Consider the following 25,181-nt stretch of genomic DNA (forward strand, 5'->3'; position numbering starts at 1 on the left):
TCTGAGCCTATAATTCAACAATAATTTTTAGAACTTGTTATACATTAAAAGCATAACAAGGTAGAATCACAAACAACTCTTCACGACTAAATTCAATAACTTAGGGGAAATAGGCTAATTTCTTGAAAAACACAAACTATCTACAATCACCAAAGATGAAATTGATAATTTAAATATTTCTGTGACTATTAAAAATGCCTGAATCCACAGTTTCAAATCTTCCCAAAAAAGAAACTTAAGTGCAGAAAAATGCTCTGGGAAGTTATTCCAAACATTAGAATTACACATAATATCTTTAAGAAAAAAGAAGATGGAACAATTCCAAAGAAATTTTAAAAGGCTATATTACCTGACAGTAAAACTAGACAAAGATGACATAGAAAAGGAGTGTACAGAAAAAAAATCTCTCATATGCATAGATATAAAAATCATTATCAAGATACTAACATAATAAATCTAGAAGTTATAAAAATATCAGTGGAATTAATCCTAGGAATGTGAGGCTGGCTTAATATTTGAAAGTTAATCAATATATTTATTAGAAGTTTATGAAGAAATGCTATATGATCACATCAATTGAAACAAAAAATTATTTGAGAAAATTTCAATATCCTTCAAATTAGGAACAGAAGATAAAGCCAAATAAGGGGTACCTTTAATATGATACAATTATATTACACGGGAAAAGAGTAAGCACTTTCCCTTAAGATCATGAACAAGTCAAGGATGTTCACTTTCACCACTACTATTCAACATTGTACTAGAAGTTCTAGCCATTGCAGTAAGGCAAGAAAAGGAATTAAAAAGATAGACAGAGTGAAAAGGTAGAAATAAAATGACTCCTATTCATGCTTGTCTACATCTAAAATCTCAAATGATTTATAAAATCTCCTAAAACTAATAGAGGGAAGTCAGAGGATACAAAGTCAATATATAAAAAAATTGTAGTCCTATGTACTGTCAATGTTTAATTGGAAACTGAAATGAAAAATAGAGAAATATTATTTACAATTGCTCAAAAATAAAATATGTTGCTGTAAATTTAGTGAAATTATATATATACTAGCTATAAAACATTGATTTAAAAAAATCAAAGAACACTTAGATGGAGAGACTTACCATATCCAAGGATTGGATGACTCAACATAGTAAAGATGCATTTATTTATTTATTTAAAGATGCATTTATTTTTAAATTGACCTATAGATTTAATACAACTTCAATTAATGTGCCCATAAGATTTTGGTAGATATAGACAAATGATTCTAAAATTTATATTGAAAATCAAAGGAACTGGAATAGACACCATTTTAAATAAAAAGAGGAAAGCATTGGCAAAGGAATTGATTTGTAGATCAATGAAACAGAATAGAGTCCTAAAATAGACCTAAATAAATATGGCCAATTGATTTTTAAAAATTTTTCTTATTTTTTATGAAATAATTTTATTTTTAATAAAATATTATTTATTTATTTATATATGCAGTGCTGAGAATTGAACTCAGTGCCTCACACATACTAGGCAAGCGCTCTACCAATGAGCCACAACCCCACCCTTGACCAATTGATTTTTGACAGTGGTGATAAAGCAATTCTTAGGAGAAAGTATATTTTCAACATATTTTAAGAGTTCGAACAGTCCAAATTGTGCAAAAGATTCGCATAGACACTTCACCAAAGAGGATACATGGATCCAAATAACCTCATAGAGATGTTTAACAGCATTAACCTATAAATGCAAATTAAAACTACATTAAAATTGGAATGGATGAAATACAAATTACTGCTATTTCCAAGTGCTGATGAGGCTGCACATCCTGGGCTCTCACACAGTATTGGTGGGAATGCAAATGTGGACAGAAGGCTACTTTGGAAAACAGTTTTCAGTTGCTTAACAGATGTTCACCTTCAGACCCTAAATCCTACACATACGTATATGCCCTAGAGAATTAAAATCTTATAGTCATATAAAACACCCCTATTACTAGGAGACTGCAGACTGAAGCAACCTAAAGCCATTCATTGGGAGCATGAGTCAATAATACATTAGCTATACAATGGAATACTAACTACTCCTGAATCCAACAGAACTGATGATATGTACAAGTTGGATTTGTTGGTTTGTTTGTTCAGGGAAAGGGAACTGACTCAAATGTCACGTACTTTTTGAGTCACTTATATTGTTCTCAAACAGACAAAATTTTAGAGACAAAAACAGCAGTGCTAGCAGTGAGGACAGGTATGACCACACAAGAGATTCCCTTGGGGTGATGTATCTTGATTGTGGTAGTAGATAACATGAATCTATGCATGTCAAAATTCATAAATCAGAACACACCCAAATGTCAGTTTCCCTTTAGGTTAATTTTAAAAGGTAAAATACATTTTCTTAAAAAAAAAAAAAAAAAAATATATATATATATATATATATATATATATATATATATATATATAGTTGGACACAATACCTTTATTTAATTTATTTATTTTTATGTTGTGCTGAGGATAGAACCCAGCGCCTCGCACGTGCTAGGCAAGCACTCTACTGCTGAGCCACAAACCCAGGGCTCCAAAAAACACATTTTCAAACTTCCCTTTTAATGCCAATGTGCATACCATTTCTCTGGGTAACCACTAGTGATGGACCTCTTTAACAACAGAGGTTTGGGATTCTCCTCTAAAAAATTAGAGTTTATTTTGGAGAAACACAGTAAATAGCGAATGACCTCCAGCAAGAGACAGGCAGTCATTTCAAAAGCAAAAGCAGTAGAGAGTCTGAAAGCTTGCCATGCTGCCAAGTTAAACAGAAAACACAAATATTTGTATAGCTTTGTAACAAAAGAGCAATATGGATTTTGGCAGAAAGACCTCATAATGGCACTTGTGGATTTAAAATAACGAAGCCCTGCTCCCATTATGTTGAAATTGCATGCAGATGCACTGTATGTCAGAGACCATGGTGCTGTCCCGGGGAGAGGGACATAATTAAAGATAAAACCCAGACTGACAAGGAGGACAGTCTATCTACTTGTGCAAATGAGGCAGAGCCCAACAGCTTCTTGGCACTGGATCTTGAGGAGATTGCATCCACCACTTAGAAGAGTCATTTGGATCACTTTGCAGTTGTGAGCTTGTGACTATTTCTATTTTCAGCTACATAGTATCGTAAGCCTTTTAGCTTGGGGATGTTATGTTTTGGGAATCAAAGACAGAAATACTGAGTTATTTGGAATAACAGAGTGATAGTATTGAAGGCACTGGGTTTCCAGTACTGCCTCATCCCTGCCCATCCAAATGCAAGGCCTTAACACCCACCCTGCTTCCAGAAGGGAGATATTTTATCCTAACTTCCCTTTCCATCAGATTGGATCAAAGACTTGCACATTTAAGGTTATGAGGTAATGAAGCCAAGGTCAAGTAGGGTTGTTGGGATGTAAGTAAGAAGACCGATTTTAGGTTATTTAAAGGATTGCAATGGAAGGATAAGGAGTAAATTTGACAACCAGTGAAAAGCTGGTATCCAAAATAACAGGGAGCTGGGAATATATATCAGTGGTAGAGCACTTGCCCTCACATGTGATGAGGCCCTGGGTTCAATCCCCAGCACAGCACCAGAAAAAAGGAAAATAAAAACAACCAAAACAAAAACATGGTGACAGGAGTTGTGTATTGGCAATCTCTTCAGAGAATTAGCTACCAGATGGAACTTCATATATTTCTCCACTTTTACTCCACTCAAGATTCACCTGCCTACTCTTTGGCCAGGGAAGAAATGATTACCTTGAGTGACAGGCAGTGGGCAAGGGAGAAGTTCTACACAAGTAAAACAAAAGTCTGTGTCCTTTAGGTAGAGGCTGGGCATTGGGCAGGCAGAAACAGTAACTTCCATGTCACCATGGAGGATTATTCAACATTTTGTACCAATAGCCCTGTAGGGTGTTAGATAGCTATGGGTGGGGTAAAGAAAAGTCCAGGGAGGGTGTTGGGTGTTATGACAGAAACAGTAATGATATTGAGACTAGACCTGGATGAGAACTCCCTTGAGGCTCTGCCATAAACTGGCAATAGGCCCCCGGGGACCTCAGTTACTCTGCCCATATTCTCTGTATTTCCCACCAAATGATGTAAAAGTTGGGACCGCTGTTCTTGAACCTCCTATGGTTTGAGCATATTCCCTGAAGGTTCATGCGCTAGACATCTGGCCCACGGTGTGACAGTGTTGAGGTGGCAGAACCTTTAAGAGGTGAGACCTAGTAAATTAAGTCATGAGGGCACCATCCTCACAAGGGGTCCATGCAAATCTTGTGGCACCAGAAGAGCTTCCATGAGGGTGAATCACAGGGAGTCTGGTACCTCCCTTGAATCTCTTTTCTAGGTGCTCTGCTCCCCACTCTTCAACATGATACCACCATTGTCATGTCATCCACCTTTTAGGCCCTCACCAGAACCAAGCAGATGCTGGTGCTATGCTCTTAAATTTCCAGAATGGGGGATTAAATGATCTCTTTTCTTTTTAAAGTATCAGCTTTAGTCATTTTGTTAAAGCGACATAAAACAGACCAAGATAATCTTTTTTTTTTCTGTAAAATCTGAGAGAAATATTCTTTTTGGAAATGCTTATAGTATTGGACCTCAATGTTAGAGTACGTAAGAATCTTATGAGAGTTAGGTAGGTGGAAAAGCCGATAAAAATGCATATTCCAGATGCCCATCCCAGAGATTCTGATCTAGTCATTCTGATTGGAGTCCAATAATTCTCATTTTAAACAATATTGTCAGGTAATTCTTACTCAGGTATTAAAGCCTGAAGACCTGCATACCACATATTGGGTTCCCAATCCCTGTAAGAAAACTCCCTCAGTGTTTAAAGTTGAGCTACTAGGCATACCCTTCAAAAGCTCCCTCCTCAGTCCCTTGGAGTGTGTGTGGATGTAGGAATCATGTGAACACCTAGGCAGCTCCACTCCCTGCATGTTGGTCCAAGACAACCCAGGGATTGGGCATTCTCTCCAAATATCCACTGATTCTTTCTGCTTCAAATGTAGCCATTTAATAAAGCTGGTGTGTGTGTGTGTGTGTGTGTGTGTGTGTGTGTGTGTGTGTGTAGAGTCTGCCATGAGTGCTTTGAGACCTTTGTCTGTTGTTCTAATTATATGAGTATCTGAAATAGAATGTTTTAAGGTAAAGACCTGTGTTTGGGTTTAGCAGTATTTGACTTAGTAAATTTCTGCTTTTAAGAATTTGAACCTCCAGGCTGAATGTTTGTATTCAGCGCATTTCATTTGGGGAGTTGCCCTGAAGGGGAGGAGGTTGGTGTGTTATTTTCTTGAGTGTTACTATGTACACTATATGGTCCCCTTGGGGATCACAGGTGCAGTGATGAGCAGTTTCACATCAAGATGCCCCTTGCATATGTGTCATTTGTAAATGGTAAAGGAATATGTGTTATGTGTATACAGTGCCTGCATCTTTCTCTGATTTCTGGCTTGTCAATGTGCCATTAAAATGTGGAGTGGTCACCCTAGGGTTTCTTGGCTTTTTTGAGGCAGGATAGAAGAGTTTGGTATTTGCCCCAGCATTAACTTCAAAAAAAAACTCAGAGTTCTGACCAAATGAAAGTGGATTATCACAAGGATGAAGATAGTTTAAATAATGACATAATTTATATTTGTTTTCATCCAAGAAACCAGTTAGTATATTAAAATAAAGAGTATATTTGTCAATTCTAGAAAGACATTACCACAGTGCTTGAAACAGCTATGGGTTTTATGTTGTTTGCAATGTACAGAGCACTTTCCCATGCCTTTTCATTGATACACTCTCTTGTCCTTATTGGTTCCAGCCTTAGAACAGAGATTGGATGGGAAAATGTGTTCATTAATCTCTAAGCACATGGCCAAGGCCCTCTAAAGACAAGAATTCTTTTCATGGTTGGGTTCTTTGGGCTATTTCTGTGTTCTGTTCACAGTGAAATTTTCCCTTCTTTTCAGATGCTTCATTGGCTGTATCTGTGCTACGTGAGTCTCTGTGTATCCATGTGAGTCTCTGTCTCTTTGTGGGTCTGTTGTATGTGTGTGTCTGTATGCGCATGTGTGTCTTTCTCTATGTGTTTGTGTGTGTGTGTTTGCATGTCTCTGTATATCTCTGTGTGTGTGTATATCACATCTCTGCTTAATGGGGAAACAAAACAAGGGTAGAAGAGGGGTAAATTTATGAAGGATAAAACCAAATTTTTTAAAATTTTGCCTTATTTTTTACTTTCTCCAATACTTAGGGGAAAGCTCTGCATATTCTTTGGCTTCATGAAATGGTGATATTTGAGAGAGGAATGAAAGTGTTTATTCTTCAGAGTTAAAAAGGAAAAACTAAAGGAAAAACCTCAGCAAGTTCGAATTCTGTTCCAGTTGGTCTTGCAAGTTGTTTGCCAGCTTGATGAGCTTTATATCTTCTCCCTGGTGAAACATCCCCGCATCTCCTGATCAACATTCCTCTACTCCTTTGCTTCATAAATCAGAAGGGAGGATGCCGTTGTCATACTTGACCATATAAGGGGGAAGAGAGGCCCAGCTGTGATTTAGCTTTGCCCTCATGTCAGAACTGTATATACACTGGAGGCCTTTTAAGGAAATGTGGTGCGTGCAGGGAAGTCATCCCCAGGCAGTCCATCCATTTTCTTTGCTACTGAAGAGTTGGTGCCTGCGAGCTCTGAGTGACTCTGAAGCATGAATCACAGGGGTGCTGGCGCCACGATGGAGGGAGGGGAACCTCAGAGACCATGTGCGCAGTTAGCATCTTAGCTTTCACTAAGAGCCCATCTCACAGCTTGGCTTTCTGACTTCCCCATGAAAACTTAACAGGTTCCACATCCTCACCTTTGCTGGGGCACTCCCCCTCTCCATTATGCAATGTTATCATGGCTGCAACGAGGTGACCACTGCCTCCGTAAGGATTCAGATTAGTTATGTCTGTGCTCTAGCAATTGTTTCTGTAGAACAAGGTCTTAAGAGGTCATAGAAAGAGCTCTTTGATCCACAGAATTTTCTCTCACTGGCTCTGAGATCTTAGACTAGTCATGTAACCTCTTGGAGACTCAATGTTCCCAACTAAAAGAGGGAAAATAAATGTGATAAAATATACTCAAAGAGTTTGGTATAGTAGTAGGAACATAGTAAATTCTTAATAAGTCTGAGCTGCTATGATTATTATAATTACTGTCAGAAGAGTGATAGTTCTGATCTTTGTAGGAAGTATTTCCTATAACTTCACTGTTCCAATCTAGCACACTTATTACAAACAAATTTTCTTTAAATGCAAAATGCATCCAGATCTGTTCTTAGAGTCTCTGAAGAATGTCTTGGCACTATTCAGTGTACAGAGAATGGGATCCAGCAAACCAGGGCCTGATTCCCCACCCAGCCTCTTATCAGCTTACAGCATGAGACAAACTATTTAATCTTGTGGTTCCTTAGTTTTATAGTCGGTAGTCTACTGATAATAGTTGCTTAAATCCAGACATTTTGGTTTCCAGGGATAGAAACAAATTGAATTAGAGCAAAGATATAGACACAGTTTATTGCAAGCCTATAGAGATTTCACTGAAATAAACTATATTTTGTTTCACAAGATAGGGAAGATGGAAGACTAAGGGGCCGCAGGGGGAGGAGGCACTTCTAGTTGTAGGCAGATAGATTGTCTCCTCCAGCTGCATTTAATCCTAGACTCACTTTCATCTTTGAGATCCATCTTCTTGAGTGATCTTTTTCAGTAAATAAAAGTCCTGCAAGACAGGCCAAAATGATATAAATATGACACTGTATGTCCTTTGAATGCCTACCCCTGCATTCTAGTACAGTGGCCATCATGCTCCCCCAGGACAACCAGGTAGTGGAATCATTCAGGCCATGGGGTTGTCTGGAGGGGCACTGTAGCTTCCCTCCAGAGGTCCGTACCTTTGTGCAGACTCCTATTTCCAGGGACTTCTATTCAGCACTCAAGGTCCTGTGCTTGTGTCAATAATGACCTGCTCTAGTCAGAGGAGACTCCTTCCTTTTCATCTCAGTTAGGTTAGGGGTCCTCAAGCCTTTTTTCTGTTCCAGACATAGCACACTTCCCTCAATGGCATCTTTTGCCACCTGCAGTGGTTCTCAAAGAAGATGGGCTTTATAGGTTAGAATGTCCCCACCCCTGGGTTTTCCAATCAACCTCCTGACCCATGGGAATATGGCCCAGAGATCTTTGTTCCATCAGTAGACCTGCCTTTAGCCCCTGTTCAGGGCTAGGCCCTGCACTAGAAGTTGACATTTAGAGAAAGACACATCCTGTCTCTTCCTGAAGCTCTAGAGATGCCCAGGGTCCTTCTAGAAGTTATGGCAGTGGTGCTCTGTGGTGCTGCAGGAGAATTGAAAGGGTCTCCTGTGTAAGGTTGATGATGTTTACCCAGGGAACCTTAGGAGGGATCTTCTCCTATTCTGGGCGTCTTGGTCCAGTCAGTACTATAGTGTGAATTTCTTTCTTACCCTTCTAGAGGCTGGAAGGTCAAGGTCAAGGTACCTGCAGATTCAAGGGCTTGCTTCCTGACTCACAGATGGCCATCTTTCTTCTGTGACCTCATATGGCCGAAGGGGAGGCAGCTTTCTGGGTTCTCTTTTATAAAGGCAGTAATCCCATTCACAAGGGCTCTGTCTTTACAGCCTAATCACATTGGGATTTAGGGTTTAACAAGTGAATTTGAGGGGCATTAGAGTCTATAGAACTGGGGCTCTGGAGAAGCTGAGACTAAAACATAAGAAAGAGTCCACTGGCTGGAGTAAGGGAAGCTATGTCACCAAGTGGTATGGGACAAAAAGTGTGGCTTGTCTGGAAATTGCAAACCTTTGGAGGGGCTGGGAGGTAAAATTGGGGAGGGTTTCTTCAAGCAAGGACAAATTCTTTCCCTTGATACCATGCTCAGCTATGGGTGCCCCTTGCTGGGGCCCCCAAGATCAGAATCCTTTCAGCTCCCACACAGTACCTTCCCAGGAAGCAATCATGCTCAATCTCTATGGCTGATGAGTGAGTGGTGGTCAGGTCCTGGTCCCACATAGCCATCTCTCAAATACAGCCCTTTGGTCAGCCCATTTCCTTGCAGGCTGTCACCAAGGGGTAGATTACTTTTCTTTGAAGTCCTGAAGAGTCCTAGGAAGAAGAATCTCCAGAAATAAGAAATGCTACTTGTTCTAAATACAGGCCTGGGCCTTAACCCATTGTTAAAGCTACATTAACCAAAGTGCTGACTTTGTATCAGAATAATAGCCCATCTCTACCTTCAGGACACTGAAGCTCACTGAAATGCAGAGATTACCTGGGTCCATGGAATTAGTGAAAGATGGAGGCAGGCTTGAAGCTATCAAGAAGCCCAAGCTCCATTTATTCTGCTGCACCACATGGGGACTCAGAAAAGTATGAAAAGCAACTCTGACCAGTAGGCATTGTTGAGTCCATCTTCTTAGATGTGGTAGCTAAGGGAGGATAAACGACTGGCCTAAAATAATAAAGAGCTGAACTTTCTTTAAACCAGGCTGTCAGATTTCCAATACATTAAGATACATAAGATACAGGGCTGCACAGGTCACATTTATGGTAGATGCCAAGGTGCAGTTTTGATTGTAGAGTCCATATTCTCACATGATAGACTCTCATGACTGTACCCATGTTCAATGTCAACTTAAGTCTAGACCCCAATCAGCTAATATCCTCTAAGGATTTCTTAAATATCATGTAATATGTGCATCAAAATCCAGTTACTAAACTTATGAATATATATACTGTTTCATAGAACACTATCATTTAATTGCATGCATAGTAGTCCTCTTTTATCTGCAGTTCCAGTTACCTATGATCAACCATGGTCCAAAATTATTAAGTGGAAAATTCTAGAAATAAACTTTATAAGTTTTAAATTGTGCATTGTTCTGAGTAGCATGATGAAATCTCATGCTGTTCCCATTTGTCCTGCCTTGTCTAGTGTTTCCATGCCATATATGCTACTTCCCATAGGTCACTTCGTAGCTGTCTCTGTTATCAGATCTACTATTGGGGTATCACAGTGCTTATGTTGATGTAACCCTTATTTTACTTAATAATAGTCTCAAAGAACAAGAGATGCTTGATTGCTATAATTGTACTGTTATTGTAATTTTTTGTTCAGTCTTAATAGAATTATTCTATTTTACTATTAGTTATTGTTATCGTTTATTATACTTAACTTACAAATTAAACTTTATGATAGGTGTATGTGTATAGGAAAAAACACATTACACTGTATAGACAGGGTTTGGTACAATGCAGCATTTCAGGCATCCTCTTGAGGTACTGGAATACATCCCCTGATAATAGTTTGCCTTAACTCTCTGCTTTATAACTCCTATAGGAAGGAGAATCTCCAGAAATAAGAAATGCTACTTGTTATAAATATAGACCTGAGCTCTAACTAACCTCTACTAACTCAGTATGTTCCAACAGAGAGGTCTAGGAATTTGCACTTTTAATTATCTCCTCAGGTGATTTTTATTATCCAGAAAGTATGAGAAACAGTGGCTTCTTCCAAGAAACCCAGTGTTGAACCTCCATCAGCTCCCTTATCTAAGGACATTTTCCAGCTTGACAGAACTGCACAGAAACCTTGTCTAAGCTGGTATGTTGGGTTAGACCCTGAAGGCCATCATCTGAGTTGCCATAGATGTAATTTTACTTTAAGTTGAACCAAAGTTTACATCATCTGAAGTCAATTTGCCACTTTCATTTGGATTGGATTTGCGCATTTGGTTTCATGAAGGAAAATAAACCCAACTGTCTTATTTCATCCAGCTAGAAAATCTGTGGCAAGGGAACCATCATTTCTTGTTCTGACCCTTGAAGCGTTGTTTTGAGCTTTTGGAGAAACGGTCAATAGCTCCATGCTAGGTTGGTGTGCTGGGTTTGCATGGATCTGTCTGTGGTTTTCCAGATGAGCATCATTAACTGCACTGGATATTGGCAGAGGAAATGGGATCTGTCAGAGAATTCTGGGATGGTATTTTCAGAAATAAGTTTGTAGAACCTTTTGCAAATACGTATAGGATATGCAGAATGTTGTGGGGATACTGGAGTATAGGATGCAGCATTGTTCCCAAAACTTTATTATGTAAAAGATAAGCTAACGTCTGACAAGGGTCATAACCTACTCCCTTGCCCCCACATACACACCTACCCCGCTGTGCACACCCCCTCCAGCAACAGGGCTGTTTACTATTCAACTAACACTTTCAGTTGCTCACCTTGGGCCTTTTATATTTGCGAACCCACATATATAAGAGACCCCGAAAACAACCATGAGCTTCAAAATGAAGAAAACTGCAATGCTGGCATGATTAACTGCCTAATGGAACATGTATAAAATGCAACATGTTGTCACTTTATTATTAAACTTAGTATTCAAGAAATCATCGCAACACTTGAAAATAATTTGTAGGATATATTTTCTCATTTGAAAAGGATTCTCAAGTGTGCACAAAGGATGAGAGATCATTGCCAATACTTAATTAAATGAGTGACTTGGATCTCCATCATTTCAAAAGTAAAATTATAAAAATCCTTTCAAGATGCTTTTGGAGCAAGAAGTAAAGATTTTTATGTGAGATGTGGATGCATTTTAATATGTTTGGTATGATATGGGGCGGGGCCTCTCATACACACACGGTTTACCATAACCCAATGACATTGGGCAGGGCACATGGTTGGAGAAAAATGAAATGTGCCATTCAAAGCTGCGTCTTCAACAGTTCACAGACAGTGAAAGCCTTTCACCCTCAGTTGTGAGCCATCTCAGGATGCTGTAGTCCACTCTTTCCTATATCTGTTATATCCTGAAGGGACTGGGCAGCAGTCATTTCTACTCTGCCCACAATCAGGAGGCTGCTGAAGAACTGCTGCATGCAGTTGGGTGGGATGTCCACTGTGTAAGGGCACTATATACCAAGGGATTGATATTCACATGGAGGACACCCTACATTTGAAAATATATTATGATAATGTTTTAGCAGATGGCATTAATCCATTTGTTCTAAAGAGTTTCATGTGCCACATACTTTTTTAAAAAAATATTTTGTTTTTTAGTTGTGGTTGGACAAACAATACCTTTATTATATTTTTATGTGGTGCTGAGGATCGAACCCAGGACCTTGCCTGTGCTAGGTGAGCACTCTACCACTGAGCCACAACCCCAACCCCCGCATAGCTGCACACACTTTTGCATAGTTGGAAATGATTAGGTCTTGATGAAGGGTGTGTCAGTTTTCTATGAGTGTAACAAACACCTGAAATAATCAACTTAAAAGGAGGGAAGGTTTATTTTGGCTCATGGTTTCAGAGGTTTCAGACTATGTTCACCTGGCCCTGCTGCTTTCACGCGTTGCTGGGCCTGTGGTGGCCTCATGGTGGGAGTGTGGGGGTGGATGAAGCTTGTTCTCCCCATGGCAGCCAGGAAGCAAAAGAAAGAAAGGAGAGGGCAGGGTTCTAGTGTCCCCTTCTAGGGCACAGTCCCAAAGACCTAACTTCTGTCTACTAGGCTCCACCTCCTGAAGGTTTCACCACCTCCCAGTTGTCCCTGCCACAGGCTGGTCACCAAGCCTTCAACACATGGGCCTTTGGAGGACATTCAAAATCCAAATTAGCCAGGTGCAGTGGCGCAGGCCTACAGGATTAAAATCCCAGTGGCTCGAGAGGCTGAGGCAGGAGGATTGGGAGTTTAAAGCCAGCCTCAGCAAAAGGGAGGCACTAAGCCACTCAATGAGACCCTGTCTCTAAATAAAATACAAAATAGGGCTGGGGGCGTGGGCTGGGGATGTGGCCCAGTTGTTGAGTGCCTCTGAGTTCAATCCCTGGTATTTGCCCCCCCCCATTCCCCAATAATATCCAAATTATAGCAAAGGACTACTTTTAGCACAAAAAGAGGGCTTGGGCTTCAGCCCTGGCCCATCGTAGAGAGTGGTGCCTCTCCTGCTCCGTTCACCATTTCTTCCATCCTTTCTCTGTAGATTGTGGGATCTTTACTTAAAGGCAACTGTCCACCTTAACACATGACTGTGAGCCTGCAGCAGTTCCCAAAGCCAGAAACCCTGTCACCCTTCTGTTTGCTTTTCTTCCTGCCTTTTGCTCTTCTCTTGTTTACAGACTTCCTTGTTTTCTGTCAGTTTTTAAAGCCACAGCTCCCTAACCTTTTCCCCTTAGGAAGTTTCTCAAAAACCCCCAACAGCCTCCACATGAAACAGAACCACACAGATAAACTGTGTCCTTGCCTTGGTCTAAAGAGAAGGAGGACAGGACAGTGGAAGAAGCTTCTCGTTTTTCTGGGGAGCGTCTGCTTCTCTGATTAATCTTAGGAACTGTGTGTTCTTGCCAACTTGTTCTGGTCCCTGTCCCTCAGAGACGACAAGCCCTCTGAGAGAGGATCTATCTCTGCTGCAGGCAGAACTGTCACCCTGACTATAAACAGCTGCTCTCCCCACCTTCTTTCTCTCCCCCTACCACCTCCTGGGGTTTGCACCCGGGGTCACTCAGACACCAAAGGGCTTCCTGTCAGCTACACCAGCAACCATGTCCCTGAATGGCTTCACTGGGCCAGGTCCAGGGTGGGCCTTCCGTCTGGGCTACCTGTCTCTGCTGAGCTCAGAGATTCTTGCAGTTCAGGATTCAGAAGGGGAGAATCTTGACTTCTTTGGAAAAGGCATCTTGCTTAAAATCCCTGATGTGAATTGAGTGCATCTGGCATATTTTCCTTTGCCCTTGCCCTTCAAATATGCTCAATGGGAGTAAATTCCTTTGAGCCACACCCCTGCCATAGTCAAATAAAGAATATATGGTATGTTCATCTTGTCCAGTTTCTTCCCAATGAGTGCTGAACACCATAGGGCTCTCAGTAAATCTGAGAAATGTGTATTGTACCCTCCTTGTGAAGTGTTACAGCAAGATGATTTCTGAGAAATCTCTCAAAGATCAAGAGAGAGGTGCCTGGCGTTGCAGCACAGTGGTAGCATATGTGAAGCACTGGGTTCGAACCTCAGCACCACATAAAAATAAATAAATAAAATAAAGTCATTGTGTCAATCTACAATTTAATAAAAGGAAAAAGGACCAAGAGAGGCCAATTTTATCATACTCTCCTACCTTTTCACACTAAATTTACAGCACTGGAGTTAGTAAATTAACAAACTGTACTCATTAGAAGTAAGGTTATAGATCTTCTCAAACTTTTATCCACTTGGAAATTCATCTACTGCCACTTAATTTTATCCTAAACTTTCAATCATCCCATTCATTTGCCCCCACTGGTATCTTAAGGACCCAGTTTGGGAATCTAAGTTACATTTTGCACCCATGTAGGAGGAATATATGTTTGTTGGGACCCGTCATGTTTGTAGGAAATGAAAAAATGTCTTTAAGCAGTCACTCTATGCCCAGTAGATTCATAACCCTCAAGGGCCTCCCAGATTGGAGAGGGAGTCAAATGTCCTGAACGAAGTACCCTTTGCTGAGTTGCTGGGGTGTCTGGGGTTGTGCAAAGAAGGAAAGGAAGAACATAGCCTGAATTCAGTGGGAAAGGATGAAGATTGTACTGGTATCTTCAATTTACTTCAAAGGTTCTCTTCCTATCCTTCTCCTAGCCCTCTGGTAGGCAGGTTGACCCCCTATAAACTTTCAATAGGCTCCCTTCCCTCCAGATTCTAATTGAATCTGGATAATTTGTAACTCTTCAAATATCCAAGGGAAGAAATTCAGTATTTATTTCTCTCCCTACAGGGTTTCATGGGCTGCCAGTGTGCCTCTGCTCATGGCTTTTCTGGGAAGGCCCTTCACATAGTTGTTTCTGATTCCAATAACGAATGTTTGGGTGGGGACTGGTAGACCCAACAGTGCTTTTCTGGGGGTACTGGACTGTCTACCACGCGGCCTGCGCAGTGGTTTCATTAATGAGGTTCTAGGCATAAAGTTAGTTAGAAGAGATCGAAATAAAACACACAAACCAGTACCTTATTTATATTGCTAGGTCCGAGACGGCTCACCTCCCTGGTTCCCGCCTCCAGCCGCCCAGCAGGGCAGCGAGGATTACTCTGGGCTAGCAGGAGAGAGAGAGAGCGAACACGCCTGGGAGTAGCCTTTTATTTGGGGGACAAGAGATTCAGGGGAGAATTCCATCCAATGAAGGTTGAGGGGGGGCTGCACTCCAAGGTCAGGGTCAGTGATTGGGTCTCCGGGGTCAGTGGTCACGCACACCCCCACACAGATGGGCTCTCTCATCAGGAAAGGGTCAGGAAAGCTCCGACACAGCCAGAGCGCCTCAGGCCCTTAACGGGAGTCACCCAATCACGTGTCAGAATGGCTCCCCACAGGACTGTCTATTGTATTTTACATCTCCTCTCATATACCTATGTAAATGATTTTTTTTTGGTTGTTCAAAACATTACAAAGCTCTTGACATATCATATTTCATACATTAGATTCAAGTGGGTTACATTAAAATCTGTTAAAATTCCTCAAATGGAGTAAGTCATCTCTTCCTGTTGGGATCCTCATTGAGACTAGAGCATCCCCACCTATGTGAATGATGTGTGCAAGGATCTCAAGCTGCCTGGTGTTTGAAGGAAGATCCATCAGAAGAGGCTTTTGTGATGGCAGGGGTAAGAGTGTGAGGCAGGAAGTAGTAAGAGGATGGGCAATGATACTCCCAACCTTCACTGATGTCCATGGAGGGCTCTGAGAGTTCAGCGCCTCCCAGTCATCATTCCACTTGGTCTTCACTGAGCAAGGGCATGCCTTATTTCTTCATTTGGAAGGTGAAAGACCTGGGTTTAATGAGTTTCAGTAACTTAACCAAGGTCACCATTAAGGAAGGGGTGGAGTTGGGAGGGACTTGGGCTCCCTTCGCTCACCCATGCCAAGGTGTTTGGACTGGTTTCCTTAGGCCCTGCATGTTTGCCTGCCCTTCCTGTCCACTCAGATTTACCTTTTGCTGTACAAGTCTCATTTCCACAAAAGGACATCAACTTTTTCAATACCGCTTTTTCTCATAACTGATTCATTACGCTAAAGTGTTTTTTGAAAGATAAATTCATATCAGAGCAGAGTGATATGGGATGACTTTTCCTTATGCCTGCTGGTGAAATTAAGCTCAATCCTGAGAGGAAAAAGGAAATCCTGGGAAGGCTAAATGCAGCCTTGAACGTGGAACCTTTCAGGCAGAGTAGCTGCCTGAATGTCCCTGGTTGTACACTCAGTTTCTTAGAACACTGCCCCCCTCCCCAGAGATGGCTGCCCGGTGACTTGATCTGGCATCCCGGAAGCCGCAGCCTGAGTCATCCATTAGAACACAGATCAGACTTCCGTGATGAAATGAAAGGTCAGGTGGAATGTGTTGTCCAGGCCACAACATTCCAGAACCAGCGTGGACAGGTGCCACTCGCATTCCTCTCCAGGGAATCTGAAGGTTTGCATGTGGCCCTGCTCCGGGCATCTCCTCCTGGAATGGAGAGGATTTGGCCCTCAGAGATTTTCCATCTTATTCTTGTCGAAGAAACAGGAACTCCCTAAAGGAGCTAAAGATGAGTCTCAGAAACCATATGCAGGGCTGGTGACTTCTTCTGTGTGATGTTGGTAGACTGTTAGCAGGAGAAAGGAGGGGGGAAATATTCTCTGTTCACAGAAAACAACCACCATGTCTTGGCTTTAAAAAAGAAAGAGAAAGCTTTAGAGTTCTAGCCATGCAAGTGGAAGGCACTGGCTGAGGACCCTGGGAAGTGCTCAGGCTGATTAATTACAGCTGGCTCCATCCACCATGCACGGACGGACTTGCCTTCCACTTTGAAAAGCGTAGCTATGGGACAGGGTAGGTCTTCCAAGTTTCTCTGTGGCTCTGGTGACATCGGTGGGTCCTGGCTGCTTCTCTGAGCCAGATGAGGTTGAGTCAAATGGTGTTCTATCATTTTTTTTTAGGCCCATTAATTCTTTAGATTTGCAAATATCTGAAATTTGTTATTAGTAGGAGTGAAATACCACTATGTTTTCCATTTGGACTACTGAGAAAGAAAAAGTCATCAGAATAACAAAAAACTAAATATTATTGCAAGAGAAAGTACATAATTTCTTCTTTGTAGGTTTTTTTTTTTTTTTTTTTGGCTTTGGTACTCTTGAACCATGGCTGTTTATTTCCCACTGTACTTTATGAGTACAGTACAGTTTGTCTATTCCCCCTCTGGTGGATAATCAGTTAACTTTCTGTCACAGACTGTAATAAACGTCTTTGGACTACGTTTGATTGTGGACATGCATTCAAGTTTCTCTAGGACAGATACCTAGAGGTGGGCTTGCTGGGTCATAGGGCATGATCAATTCTATTGAAAATTCTCAAATAACTCTGTAAAGTAAATGTCTCAAGTTATGATTCTATAGCTAATGTTTGAGTTTCTCTTTTCTCATGACATTCCACCAGCACTTTTTGATTCACTCATTCTCTCTCATTTTCTTTATTCTAAGCATTTTGGGCATGGCATCACATCTAGCTGTTGTTTGTATTTTCATTTCTTTATTTACTGTTTCCAGATTGACCAATCAGTTTTCCTCCTCTCTAAAACACTTAGGTCACTTGAGTTTTTCTTATTGGTTTACAGGGCTTCATTTAGGTTCACTATGCATCCTTCAATTTTATGCATTGCAAGTATCTTCTCTCAATCTATAGCTTACTTCCTCTTTAAGTGTCTGACAAATGGAGATTTTTATAATTTTCAATACTATGCTATTTATCAAATTTCCCTTATATTTAGACTGAGCTCATGGAATAGTCTACTTATCCTTCTTTTTTTCCCCTCAAAGTCTTAATTCTAATTTGCCCATGGGAGTAGGTTGCTAATGTTCTTCTGTCAAATTTTAGACTAAAAAAGGGATTTAAATTAACAATTTTAAGCCAGAAGTGGGATCATCGAGCACTGTGGACAGACACTGAGGTCCCTATTGACCTGCTGAAACTTAATCTAATATGAAATAGCAGAGCAAGGACCAGATGTTTGCTTTGAGGAAATGGATCATGCCACAACATTTCAGGGCAAACTTCTGCCTCACAGAATTATTGTGTTATTCCTAGAATGGTGACACAGCATTATATGAACACTATTTTTCCCTGGTCTTTGTTCTTCCTTTTAGTGAGTGTCTATTTACAGTTTCTGTATATTCACTTACTATCCAAAGCCTGGGCATCCCTTCCCTCTGATCTTATAAGATGCCGACTCCATAAGTTTCCTAGGATACTATACAGGACAAAATGCTGATTGAATCAAGGACAGAAGACAAACAAAGATGTTTCTAAAAACCATAAAAAGCTTTGTAGTACTGAAATGTTTTACCTCCTGGGTCAAAGCTGTCATTTCAGTTCTGATCACTTTTAGTCTATAGAGGTGGATGAGCTGATTTTGAATCTTTGAAAGGTATTATACAGGCTTTGTAAAGCTTCACTAAGAGTTCTGCATAAGCTATAAAATACAAAGCAAAACAAAACAAAATGATAAGAGGATGACTCATGTTTCTCCATTCTGAGCACAGTCTCATGGGAATCTAATTGTCTCCTGAATCTCTCTTAATTTAGCTGGAGGACTTGGGACTTAAAGTTCCCCAGTCCTAGCCCCTCAACAACTTAAAAAAAATAATCAGAACCAGGAATAGTTTACATCAAAGTACTCAAGCATCAAGATTATGAACACAGACACTTAATTTCCCATGAATAGGGTTCCAGATAATTTACTAGTTTAAGAGAGTGAACCTCTGATAGTTTCAAGTATATATATTTTTTTCTCTTGGATCTTTGCTCAATTTTATAAAGCCAAGTTTTTTTCTTTCAAGTAAAGTCAGCATCTTCAAAAATCTGTCTGCCTTACATTGCCTGACAAAATTTAAAATCTCACTTGGAAAGATCCCCTACTTCCCCCCCAGGATACCTACCTAATGAAAGCACAGATTCATCCAGATAAAGCAACAAAGACCCGTAGGCTTGGGATCCACCTTTGTGTGTTTTACAATTGGTCACTATCTCAAGGTCTAGAGGGAGTATGAGACATGCAATTATCTTTTGCTTTTCCTTTTGAATATTCGGTGGATGATATATCCAGTTCCCCTGAGGTCAAGTGAAAGATCCAATACCGAGAACAGTGATAATGTTGTAACTCAGCAAACTTTCTGCAGTTGTTAGAGTATGGTCTTTTCATTGTGTCTGATCCCATTTGATCCAGTCAAGGACGGCATTATTTAAAGTGTGAGTTTTGAAGTTTAGACAAAACTGAGATAATACAGGCCCCAGATAATACAAGTTTACATGTGGTTTATAAACTTTTGTAGTCATCTTATTATGATAACCTTATGTTTTTTGTTTATTTTAGATGAAAGTATGAATTGTTCCATCCAAAAAAATTGATTTAAGATTAAACTTTAAGATTGCTTTTAGAGGGCTGTGGGTATAGCTCAGTGATAGAGAGTGCTTGCCTGGCATGTGTGAGGCCTTGGGCTCCATCCCCAGCACTGAAAAAAAAAAAAAAAGATTGCTATTAGAAAATCAGGTTTAGCTGAACTCTGCTTCATTCATATTTATGAGCCAGGCAGGCGTCCTTAAAAAGGCTTTCAAAGTGCAAGTTCACATAAGCCTTTTGCGAAAGAGCAGCCTCTGCCAGCAGTGCCAGACATCAAAGAAGAGATCTGGGAGTGAACTCATCAATGTGAAAATATTGAAGAACTAATTTGAGGGCTGTTTTGTTAAATGTCTGCTAGACATTCACCAGCATATCAGGGTGCTATTAAACCCCATCTTCAGTAGTTGTTTCCTGGGATTATGTAAACGTGACTAATTCAAACATGCATTTAGTCATAAATACTGCAAAGGGCTTTTTCTTTTAAATAAACTTTTAATTAAAGTATAATGGACTTACAAAAAGGCTTAGCTCATAAATATATGTCTTAAGGAATTTTCACAAAATGAACACACTCATGTAACTACTATTATGATTAAGAAGGAAACAGAGCAGCACCCCTGGAACTTCCTTGTTCCCTTTCTGAACACTACTCTCTCCCTCTTCCCCAGAGCTAACTGCTATCGTGACGTCTGTCACAAATGATTAGTTCTGTCTATTTTGAACTATATTTTCATGGAATCAGATAGTATTTTTTCCTCTGTGTATTTGTGACATTCATTCACATAGTGGAAGTTTTGTTCATTTTTGTTCTGTGATAAGTGGATGTGGAAATATACCACATTGAATAAATTTACTGCAATAGGTATTAATGCATTCCTTCAGCTGTACAGGAGAATTCCATATCTTCACCAGCACTTGGCAATACCACTCTTTCCCTCTAGGATTGAGGTTATATAATGATCTCTCGCTGTGGTCTCTTTTTGGTACCAGGGACTGAACTCAGGGGCACTCCACCACTGAGCCACATCCCCAGCCCTATTTTGTACTGAGTTGCTTGGCACCTCGCTGTTGCTGAGGCTGGCTCTGAACTCGGGATTCTCCTGTCTCAGCCTCCCCGAGCCACTGGGATTATAGGCATGCACCACTGTACCCGGCTCTCACTGTGGTTTTAACGTGCAATTTCCAGACCTTTAATGATGTTGAGCATTTCTATTCATTCACTAATTGTATAAAGCACTTTTCAAAAGTTTGTCTTTTAAAAATGATTTGTAGAAATTTTAAAAATGTAAAGGCCATACAAAATTGGCAAATATCGTTTCCTAGACTTATGTAGATGAGGGCTTTAAAAGGGGACTGAAAATTCTCTGCGTAGAAAATAGTATCATGGCCCCATATTGATGCTTAAGAAAGGGACATTTTTAGATAGAACAAAGGGAGGGGGACTTGGGTCTTGTCCTCTTTAAATCTATCACAGCTTTCTTGAAGTGGAATTCCAAGAGTAGCAGGATATGCATCTCATGCACTTGTTGTGATCAGTCAGTGTTCTTTTGATTATTCTTGCAAATTCAGTCATTAATATGTATTAGTATGAAATGCTATCATCACACATAATGAGATTGTGCTTTGGGGCTAAGGATATAGCTCAGTTGGTAAGAGTATTTGCCTTGCACAAGGCTCTTTTGTTTTTTGTTTGTTTGGCACACAAAAACAAACAAAAAACAAAAATAATATTGTGCTTTGGGTAAATAAATATTTGAATTCCTACCATGGGCTTACATCGTGCAGGTCACTGGAAGCACAAAGATGGAGATGTCAGCATCCTCACGCTCAGTGAACTTTCAGGGTACTCTTATGTTGTTTTTGTGTCTATCATTCTATTTGATCACACAAGAATAGGGTGATCTTCAGCTGGTAAAATAAAAATAAAGTGTCCTGCTTCTCAAATATTTGATTCTCATTTTGGCACTGCCCTAGTTCTCTAAGTTCTTTGTCTCACTCTAATAGCCTCATTAATTAATACCTGGAGAAATTCTCTTTTCTCAAAATGCACAATTTAAATAAGACATATAGGAACAGATTATATTTTTAAGGAAACTACAAATCATAAAATAGGAACACTTAGCCCCCCTACTTTCTATCTCAAATGGTGCGTCAGAAGATATCCAGATCTTTTCATCTGTGGGCCAGCCACCTTCAACACCACTCTTCTAAGACTGACGGATTTGTCCACATTGAGCTAGCAGAAGGAGAAAGAATGTGGAGGCTGGGAAGTTTGGCTTTTTAAAAAAATTTAAATTTGTTCTTTTTAGTTACACATGACAGCAGAATGAATCTTGACATACCATATATACATGGAGTATAACTTCCCATTCTTGTGGTTGTACGTGATGCAGAGTTACACTGGTTCTGTATTCCTAGATGAACATAGGAAAGTTGTGTCCAATTCCTTCTACTGTTTTTCCCATTCTTATCCCATTTCCTTCCTTTCATTCCCTTTATTCTAATTCAATAAACTTCTATTCTTCCCTCCCCCTGGAAGATGGGAAATTTTTATAGCCAGATCTGAAAGGGAAGTTCTATTGGCTAGAACTCAGTCACATGGCCACAGCTCTTTGCAAGGGAGGGTGGGAAGCAGCTGGGCTGTGTGAGGAGATGAGAGGGGGTGAGATGTTGACCACCTGGAAGGCTTTGCCCCAGGCTCTGTGATGGTTTGGATGTTTTTGTCTCTTTCAAAATTCATGTTGAGAGTTAATGCCCTCCGAAACTCAAGTGTTGCCAATGTGATTAGGATGAAGTGGTGGGTCTTTAAAAGGTGATCAGACCAGGAAGACTCCTTCCTCATTACTGGAATTAAGGCTTCATGCTGTGTTTGGCTAGCTTGTCTCCCCATCTTCTGCCCTGGGAGGACACACAAGAAGACTCTCACAAACTAAATATGGGTGCTACCTTGATCTTTGACTTCTCAGCTTCCAGAAGAGTAAGAGTAAATTTCTGTTCTTCATAAATTACCCAGTCTCAGGTATTATATTATAGCACCACAAAGTGGACCAAGACAGGCTTTATGATGACAGGGCATTTAAGATAGGTTTTGACAGAGATTGGGAGAGGAGGGTTAACTTGGGTGAAATGAATGACATAAAGAAGGACTAAGCAGTAGATAACAACAACAAAATGCAAAATTCAGTTTGTTAGGAGCATTGAACACAGCAGGTAGTGTGGGAGAAAGTGAGGTTGAGACTGGGTCCATCCTAAAATCACATTTTTGGAGGTTTTGAAAGCCAGACTGAGGAGCTCACTTCCAGCATGTTCTTTTGGTTATCAGGGCTCATTTTCCCTTGTAGGAAAATTGTGGACCAGATTATTTTTCTTTTTTCTTCATCCCCTGACTTTTCCTGGGAAATGAGTCCCCATGTTTGACTCTAGCACACACAGAGAGGGGTTCAGACCCTCAGCAGGAGCAGCTTCATTTTGAGCTTTTCTATTGGAGGATTTTAGAGGCTCCAGGGACTTCCTGCTAGAAACCAGTCTATGCATGGTATCTGCCGAATGCTGTGTTTGGGATGAATCCCAAATTCTGGAGAAGAGGGAGGGAGAGAAATTCCTTTCTGACCCTAGGACACAAATGAACACATACCCAGGATCCTGGAATTTCATTACCCATGTTATCTTAGACTGCAAAGCTGCAACTGTGGTTCAGAATTATAAAAGTATGCCCTTAAAACTCCAGTCACAGCTTGCGCCTAATGACCACCCAACAGTGATTAATTAGGAAGGGTGGGAACTGGGGAAATCCTTTCCCCTCCCTTCAGTCTTGCCAACTTGGCTCTGAACCTACAAGAATATTATATTATATTACAAGAAAATATATGTCCCCACACCCTCTACCCTCTCTCTCACCCTCACCTCTGCCCCCACATTGGACATTCTTTTTGGTAATCATGTGCATCCACATTTGCTGAGTTAATCTGGACCCAGGTTTTTCTATGCACTGTCCCTAGAAGGATTCTGTGTGATTTATTCCTCCTTCCTTGAGCTTCTGATTGTATAATTAAGGACTCTGAAAATTAATCTTTGCTCTACAGTCTGCAGATGGTTTCTTTCATTGGTCCCACCAGGATGTAAGCATGATTCTGTGTTTTTCTTAAACCATTGAAAAAGAGAGAAGATGGAATCTTTGAAGTAACACCTAACCTACTAAAAGGTTCTTCTTTTCAAAACAAACTTGCAAGAGGTTTAGCACACAATTTTTAAATCTTGAGCACCTTCCTTGTATTTGGGGTTTGTGGAAGGGAGGTATTCAGTTTCCTGGAGCAAAGGTTTCTAGGTACTTTTTTTCCCCTCTGTCTTGCCACAAACTAAACTTAAAGGAATTGTTCTTAGGTTGTGCCCTTTATCCTATGTGCCGCTTTTCTCCTCTTCTGCACCAAGACTCTCACTGATTTCCTTCCCTGACGCACTCTGCCCTCATAGCCGTCCAAGAATGAAGCCTTGCAGCTGGTGGCATTTGATGTTTTTTTCTCTTTGAGTTGCTCACACATTGGGAAGATAAAACTCTTCAGACCAATGCCTGTGATATACCAGCTCATTCCCTAGCATGCTTTGAGATTCATCTCCCTCCTGAAACACTAAGACATTTGGAGAGAGAACACTGTTGATGTAACCTGAGCAGAAATTAAACAGGCTTTGGTCCAAGTTCTAGCATAGCCTCTTACCTCTGTGGGAACTTCAGCAAAATACTTGACTGCTCACAGTCTCTGAGCCTGAATTTTGACAACATAGATTGGTTTTGGCTGTTTATGAATTTTACCACGATGTTATTGACTTTTTTATTCCATGTTTGTGAGAATCAAGTTGTTCCAAAGTTTTTTTCCCAATGAAATTTAGGTGATTACATTATATATTACAAATTATTTGTCCTTTATTTGGTCTGTTTCAGTTATCATAAATCATTTTTGATGATGATTCTTATAAAATATCAAGTAACATGACATACTGGGTTCCCTAGGAAACAGCTCTGAGAGAAATTTGCTTGCAGGAAATTTATTCCTTTCTACCTTCGAGATTAAAGTTGCCTCCAACATCAACACAGTTCATCAGCTGTTACTGTAAGAGAATATCTAAGATAATCAACTTAAAAAGGGAAAGGTTTCTTTTGGCTTTACAGTTTTCAGTTCATGGTTGGTTAGTCCCTGTTGCCTTTAGGGCCTGTGGCAAGTCAGTATATTATGATGGGAATGCATGGTGGAGGAAGCTGCCTACCTCATGGTGGCCAGGAATTGAAAAAGAAAGAGGCCAGCATCTCACAACCCTTTTGCAGGATGTGCCCCCACCTCTTTAAGGTATCAACACCTTACAGCACCACACTAAGGACCAATCTTTACCATATGGGCCTCTGGGAACATTTCAGATCCTAACTATAGCAAACACCTATAGGACAGTGAGAAAGTCACAACTAAGTGTTCAGCGGATTTCTGGGGAGCTCTGGAGCCAAAATGGCCCTACAGAGTTGTATCAAGTTGGGCAAGGAGGCAAGGCCTTTGAACATTCCTCATTGACACAGGGATGGGAAAATGACCTTGGAAGAGACATTCTCTCTTTGGCAGAGATTGGGGGCCACATCTGTGAGCTGTCAGCTATCAACATTCCTAGGTGCTGGTGTAATGAGTAGTTCAGCACTAAAATGTGGAGAGAGCTGAAAGAGAGAGATTGTGTGTGTGTGTG

General features: G+C 40.5%; 1 protein-coding gene across 1 annotated transcript in view; it reads left to right on the forward strand.

Moving 5' to 3' along the window:
- Nucleotides 1-25,181, forward strand: part of PGM5 (phosphoglucomutase 5) — a 173,406-nt gene that overhangs the window by 72,135 nt on the left and 76,090 nt on the right. The gene's annotated exons all lie outside the window — the stretch shown is intronic.

Source organism: Spermophilus citellus (genome assembly GCF_964194105.1).
Source record: "Spermophilus citellus genome assembly, chromosome: 2".
Lineage (NCBI taxonomy): Eukaryota > Metazoa > Chordata > Mammalia > Rodentia > Sciuridae > Spermophilus > Spermophilus citellus.